Below are 7739 nucleotides of genomic sequence, written 5' to 3'. Positions count from 1 at the left end.
GATTTTGTAATTTGCTTTTATTAGCTTGTTTGTGGGTTTTGTGTACTGATTTTTCGTGCTTTCTGTACTATTATACAACCTTTATCCAGTAACGGCGCTGATCATATTTCTCTCTCTGCCGTTTTACAGTACGTTTGGCAACATTCTGTGTATCCGACACTCATTTGATTCGTCCCGCCAGCAACTTTCGGTACCTTGTGACACGAAAATGGCCGATGTCAGTCGAAGAGAATTAACTGATTGCTGATTCGTTGTTTTCCAGCCGCCAGCTGTAAGTGGGAGCGGTATAGCCAGGCTCTGGCGTCTAGCTACATGTAGTATAACATCTGTGGGACTCGTGTTGGTGCTGTCCCTGTATGTTTGTGAGTTTCCCTTCATGATCAATATCTTAGCAATTAGTTAAAAATGGGAGAAACACGAAGTAGAATAAATTAACCTAACCAATCAATCTTACGTGCGTTCGACGCGTACGAAATTCATCCCCCATGAGCGTGAACTCCATAAAACGGATGCCCTAAGATACAATTTGGTCCCTTACTCCCAGGCACCACACTGAGAGCAATAAATGGACCCTCACTACCCTCCCTACGTTGGGAGGAGTCGAGTCGTCGCCAAGTTAATAGTGCATAGCAACAAAAAGAGTATTGACATTATGAAAACTAATCAATGTGCAGTGTTCTATAAATAATAAAACGCCATTCTTATTAAACTAAAGGTCCCGGGTTCGAATCCCGCTCGGGCTTGCTTGTTTGTGAATGTCCATTCATCAATTTCATCATTTCATCACTCATCCTCATCTTCGCAAATTAGCCAAGAGGCACAAAACGCGAAGTAAAATAAACTAAAATGAATCAATCAATTATTAAACTAAAGTTTCACTTTGATTGATTGATTTACTTTATTTTACTTCGCTTCTTGTGCCACTTTTGGCTAATTGCGAAGATGGGGATGAATGATGGTATGATGAAATTTAAGATTGGACGTTCACAAACATTCATGTCCAGGCCGGGATTCGAACCCGGGACCTTTAGTTTAAAAAGGATGGCGTTTTATTCTTTATAGGACCCGGGACCCCTGTCGTCGTAGAGCGATGTGCTAACCACTCCGCCACGGGGGCCGGCAAAAGTTTCACTATTGAGCAAATCAAGTTTACATTAAGAAAGCCTTGAGGTTTTTCTGGAGTTCCAGTAGTTCCGACTGGAGAGAGCCAGCAGCATGGGTTGCAAAAAGGCAACGTTGTGTACCGGTTGTGCTGACATTGCATATTGCATTTGGATAGTCAGCATTCGTCATTTTCTTCTTCGCAACAAATTAAACTATTTTTGTAGACTCAGTTAAATTAACAATAGTTGGATTCTTATGAATGATTAACAGAAAGCAATCATACCATCTGCCATTGCTGTCTTGTGCATGAATTTAATGTGACAGTGACGGAATGGAAAAACCTTGCAATGCTGCAAATCAGGCCTGGTGCGTGCGTGTGAACTTCAGAGCGAGCAGCGGTACTGTAGTATTTTAATATGTGCGGAGAGCAGTGAGTGAACAAGGCAGGAGGCTTCGTCGGTCGCGTTCGAGCAGTGGGACCTTTCTCGTCATCTTATTGGTAAGTAACAGTCTAATATGACCTTCTATTTGATTTTGATTTGATTTAGTTTATTTTACTTCGCGTTAATATGACCTTCTAATATGACCTTCTAATCATGGCAGAAGGAACAAGAGGTGATTCGTGAAAACGGGCCAGCCTTCCCCCACAGTATTTTAGCTAAAATCGAAAGTGGTTTCCACACATGTATGGTCAATATGGAGACAATGTAATTGGTTGGGGATGTCTATGCAAATTCTTCTAGCTGGGCGATCCTTTTTGCGTCCCCCCCACTTCAAATTCTGTATAAATATAACTATTATTATGCAGGGGGAATTTAAAGCATTTCTATACTCTGTCCCCGGAATCTGTGGAGCAAAGACGCGCATAGCGGTAGAGAAGGGGAATCGAGTGGGCAGAGCGAAGCAGTACACGCTGAAGCGAAGGCGGGTAACGGCAGTCGTTTTTTCCTCTCCACGCAATTCCATTCCCGACGGCTGGTAACTGCAATCGCTCCCCCTCCACGCAATCCCATGTCCTCTTACGTGTTCATTGGTGGTGCGTCTCGCGTCACTACTTGAGCAGATGCTTGTTTTCGTTAAATTGATCTACAGATATCCGGGACAGAGTATAGGAGGTATGAAAAATTCACCTATGTTGCCAGTGATGACTGGGTCAAGTGGGGGGATTTCCAGCATCCCTCCTCTTAAATCGCGCTCTTCAAATTCTTCCCCCTTGAAGAAGTTGCAACGTGAATCTGAGAACATTTTCAGCAACGAATACTGTCACAAAGCAGATTTTTTTCCCCTGTAGCTTTACGGACACTGTTCTCGCACGAAAACGTCATATCAGTTGAAATCAGTCCATGAGGGAGACTATTTTAGTCAGCGCCATAGCAACAATCGTATCCAAGGCGTTGGACATTCCGGTATTCCAGGTGAACATTCCTACAGTCTCGTCCGTCCCCCCTCCCCTTCCAACCACCCACAGGTAACCGCAACTTTGTTATCTCCAACCCACTTCGACAGAGCGTTCGGGAACCGTCGCCATGGTAACCGATCAAGCCGGCGCAGGCCAGAAAGGGGTGGGGGAGGAAAGAACAGCGAGACAGACCACCCGATGGTAGCCAGGTTAACTTCGGGCCGTCCCTTGCATTCAAAGGAAAGCAGCAAAAGATAATCGAAATTGTGAAAAGGCTCTAAAGAAAATAGCAAGGTGCCTTGAGGGGCCGTTGCAGAAAGGAGGCAGAGAGAATCCGATGGTGTTTCTTCAGCTTTTGGAAAGGGCACAATTGTTCTTTGCAGGCAGGCACATAGCCAGGGCATGGGCGTCGCCAGAAATTCTTGCGGGGGGGGGGGGGGGGGAAGGGGGGCAAATGATATAAGTTGAATAGTAGATAAATAATAAGTATTATTACCACGGTTATAAATGTTATTTATCAACTAACAAAACTAAATTTAATTCGAAATAATAATAATAATTATTATAATTATATAAATGGGGAGATTCGATCCACCAAAGGAGTGAATACCAGCACAACCATTTTCCATTATTTATTTTGCATTTTATGTAGTTTATGAATGCATTTTGATATTAACCTTTGCACGGTATCGTTCAAGAAAATTCTTTAAATGTTAGTTTTTTTTTCATAAAGTTTGTTGTGTGACCTCTCACCTACAACTGTAATTATTAGTATTTTGAAAACTGGTGAACCGTTTGTTCTTTGGATGAAATGGTAGAATATAACCTCGTTCCTGTATTTTTCACTCAATGTTTTCGATCCAATGCATTCTTACTTTGCTTATTCTGTTCGAACACTAACTAAATGAACTTTATTTCTGTTTTTAACAATAATAGTAACAAACTTACGGCTTTCTTGTATCTTTAAATGAAAAGTACCAAATTCCAAGGGGGATGCATCGACCCGTTCGACCCCCATCTCGACGCCCATGCTCAGAGCGCTGAACCCCCCCCCCCCGAAATCCTACAAATATCTAATTTGAAAACTGTATAGTGGTAATTATTTTACTTCCTTAGCAGAATTAAACATCTTACATAATAAGTTGTATTATGCTCACAAACTCATCTTCAGGGCTTCTACCCCCCACACCCCTCTTTCGCCTATAAATAGCAGCTGCTGATAAGGAATGAGCCCCCTACGGAATGAAATTCTGGCTACGTGCCTGTTTGCAGGGTTGAAAAACGGCGAGGCTCAAACAAAGATAAAGAAGCTGAAGAGATAGATTCTGGACGATGTAGGTTTGGAGACAGAATGTAAATTAGAGAGCCCGGATTTTGTTGACATTTCATCTTTTAACTGGTGCAACGTAGACATTGCTAACTAGGACAGAAATCCTGAACACCCTCCTCAAGTTGAAGAAATGTAATTTTATTGGGTAATTTTTTGGTCATTTTTTACCATTTTTTAAAATTTTGCGTCCTTTATAAGTAATTTTTGTTAAAATTTTGAGTCATTTTTAGGTCATTTTTTTAAACAATTTGTGTCATTGCATGCTGAAACATAAGAAGTTCAACAATTTCTGTTTTGTCTGAATGTTATCTTGCGGTACTTACTCTGTGCTTAACTACCAGTGCAACAAAGCCTGTCTGAAAATTGCAAAATGCAACATTGTCGAGTTTCTTATTCACAGTCCGTACAACATAACAAGGTGAAGAAGCAATTGTTAAATTGTTTGTCTTGGAATATATATACTATTTTCAATAAGCAGATTGACTTTTGTACGAATTTTTGGGTCATTTTTCAAAGATTTTAGGTTATTTTACAGGATTTTTGTTGTCATTTTAAGGGTCATTTTTCAAGAATTTTTACGTCATCAAAATCCGGGTCCTCAGGCTTGGAATATTACTTTTGGGGGGCAAACTAGATCATGTGCTTAACTTTGAGGAGGGGTGCTTAGGATCGAGTTTTTTGCATCCCATATAAATAACTTCAAGGATTATTTGCTACTTAACTGTTACATTTGCGAAATCTCGAATATTATCTTCTCTTTATTACTTTGCTTTTTACGTCCCAGGATGGCGATAAAATTACCTTTAACTTGTAAATTTAAATAAACCTGAAAATGTTGGGAGAGGGCAAGTATCCCCCTTGGCCCCACTAACGTAAGTTATGCCTATGGTAATGACGTTAGCTCGATGGGATGTTAATTTAGTTCAAATTTATTGCAAAGTCTTTCAGGCGAAGAGGTACACAACCCACAGCAGGTATAACCTCCCAGTCCCCGTAGTTGAAGGCTAATGTCAAGTTCAGAACGCATAGAATGTGGCCGGTCCTTTTAGGTTTATCCTGATTTTTCGATATCTTCAAGACTACAAAAGTACACAATAGTCACCAAGTTATAGTCTGTACTTTAGTCATTTTACACAAATTTTAGTCGCGACAGTGATGATGGGCGTTGTTCCTATCTATTGTTTTCAACAGTTTTGTCGCCATCATTGTCTCAAACCTGGAACTCAGTATATATCTGGTATATTTTGAAAATTTGAACTTTTGTATAATTTTAAGAAGCGCCCTCGTCTTGTTATCAAAAGGTCATGTGTTCGATCCTCGGTGGAAGCATACTCTGTTCCATGGCATGCACGCATTTAGCGTTTTGCGATGCGTACCATGTCGCACAGGGTCTCGCGCCTTTGAAACACAAATAATGTTCGTTTAATTGCGAGTTCACGACTACCGTGTTTAATTTTCCTCACAGCTAATGTTCCTCACTTCCCTCACTTCCACTATTTTCACTAATTTGTTAGCTAGTTTATTCCTAAAAGTGTCAATTTCACTCAATTTAATTCTACCCTCTGAGCTTCTCTGCTCTCTTTATCCAGACATGATGTAGGAAAATTCGCAGACTCCTTATTTGCGTCTCTCTTAATGTTGGGTTCATTTATTTCATTAATGAATTTTCGTCTTGCCTCCCTGGTTCGTTGTGAAATTTCATCTCTTCTTCACTGCATAAAAGACATTATGTACTTCCGTCCTCCCGTTGCGTTTCACTTGCGTCCATCCCCAGTCTGAACCAGGCCAGTCGTGATGCATTTCCCCCCCCCCCCGTATAATTCCACATCCCTATTTCCATTCTCGATCAGCACCCACTATTATTGCTGATATTAAGGATACTTTTTCGTAAAGTTTCTTTCATTGACTTTGCCCTGTACAAAAATGAATCATTAGAAATGACAACTACATGCTGCGAAAACATTCTGAAAATAGCGTTTCTGTCGTAATTGAATTTGAATTTTTGAATTTTTTTGTTAACAACAGCCTGTAAATTTTTGGCAAGTATGTGTCGTGCATCAGTCCATGAGATTTTGTTATCTTTTCTGATTTTCAGATGTGGAAAAATGCTGTTTCAACTATTATGTTAATGGTGCTAAATTGTGTTAGGGCATATTATTATTTGATGACTCCTTCAATGTGAAATGATGTTTCGACTGTAAAATGCGGAGAAACCTCTTGTGTGATACATACCAATATACTCTATCCCCGGAATCTGTGGAGTAAGACGGCACATAGTGGATGAGAAGGGGGGAAATCGAGTGGGCAGAGCGAAGCCATACACGCTGCTGCGAAGGTTGTTAACTGCGACGCTTTCCCTCCTCCACGCAATCCCTTTCCCTCTCACCTGTTTATTGTTGGAGCCGTCTCGCGTCACTACTTGCGCAGAGACTTGTTCTCGTTCACTTGCTCCAAAGATGCCCGGGACAGAGAAATGCAAATCGTCCGTATTTTCAGATTTCAAAATATAAGGCCCCTGAAGATATAGTTCGCACAGGACCTCACGCTTTCTGGTCCTCCCCGATGGCGTGGTGGTAGCGTCGTCGCCTTGTAATCAAGGGGTCCCGGGTTCGATACCCGTTGGAGGTGGTGCAGATCCCACTTAAACTGTAGGTCAAATCCCGATTAGCCTTACTGTGCATAAAGTGGACTTAAAACACCACCTCAATCACTCAACCTCACACTTCCTGACGGTGGCCATGACCCTTTGATTCGGATTCCAATTGTAGGCCCTATTTGGATTGGCTTGTCTGATCATCAAGGGACTTGCAAACAAGTTTCTATCCTTTCGTATGGAAAGAGTCCCATGCAAAGATCTAATTGAATAGCTCATTGAGATGTACAGCTATACGGGAACGGTTCCTCCATGAACGATTATATTTAATTTTCAGGTACACACAATCAATAAAGGCCGATGTTCCGGGAAGTAGAGAGCATGCCGGAAAATATTCACGCTTGAAACTCGATTTTTCAAAATTCTTGCTGTCCGTTCACGCTCTAACATAGCGGCATCCAATTTGACAAAGCGCTGTTTCAATTTCCCGACGGACAATGCAATTACATCAACAACCGCTCCCCAGCCCCTCCGCCACATTAACCAGCGTGATTCCCTCCCCAGGTGAATCTATATTCGCCATCAACCGATGCTTATCCCCAATAATCAGCACGTTGTCCTTTTGGACGTGGACAACCTGACCTCAAATCATCGATTTTCAATAACAGGCCGTGGTCTTAAATATTCCTGATGAATACGTATTGAAGAGCCACAATTGTCCTTGCCTATAAGTACTACATTTTTTTTACAGTCACGAATTTGAGAACGGTCTTCCAGTATTTTATCCAGCGTCTGGAGCCAAACATTCCATATTTGTTACAGTTATGCGAAATGGGATGTCTCGCATATAAGATACAAGCTATCCTCCGTTCTTCAGGAAAAAACAATGAACCAGGATGAATTAATGTTTTAAGTTCACTTTATACACAGATAGGTTAATCGGGACTGGACCTACAGTTTAAGGTGGGATCTGAACCGCTCTGCAATGAACCATTGTAGGAGCAAGGTACAATAAATAATTCATGATTCGATTGATTCGAAAGATACTAAGAACGAAATTCTACATTTCTATGTCGTCACTTTTACTTCCGTTCCAATATTAAAGAGATTTTGCATTAACAGCCAATGCCATTCCTTTCATCGCCCCCGAGATACGAGGGTCATTCGGAAAGTAACTTTCGTTTGGGTATAAAAAAACACCAGGACATTGAGAGAGTTTTTATTATGTAAAACTGAAAGAGACAACTCTAAGCTATTTTTCTACATAAGCACCGTTTCTGTCGAGACACTTATCATATCGGTGAACAAGGTTT

General features: G+C 41.1%; 1 protein-coding gene across 1 annotated transcript in view; it reads right to left on the bottom strand.

Moving 5' to 3' along the window:
* nwk (FCH and double SH3 domains nervous wreck) overlaps window positions 1–7739 on the bottom strand; it is a 431276-nt gene that overhangs the window by 88445 nt on the left and 335092 nt on the right. The window lies entirely within an intron of this gene.

Source organism: Lepisma saccharinum, chromosome 8 (genome assembly GCF_977018435.1).
Source record: "Lepisma saccharinum chromosome 8, izLepSacc3.1, whole genome shotgun sequence".
Classification (NCBI taxonomy): Eukaryota; Metazoa; Arthropoda; class Insecta; order Zygentoma; family Lepismatidae; genus Lepisma; species Lepisma saccharinum.
The sequence above is the reverse complement of the archived record's forward strand: the minus strand, read 5'-3'. Positions and strand labels throughout refer to the sequence as shown.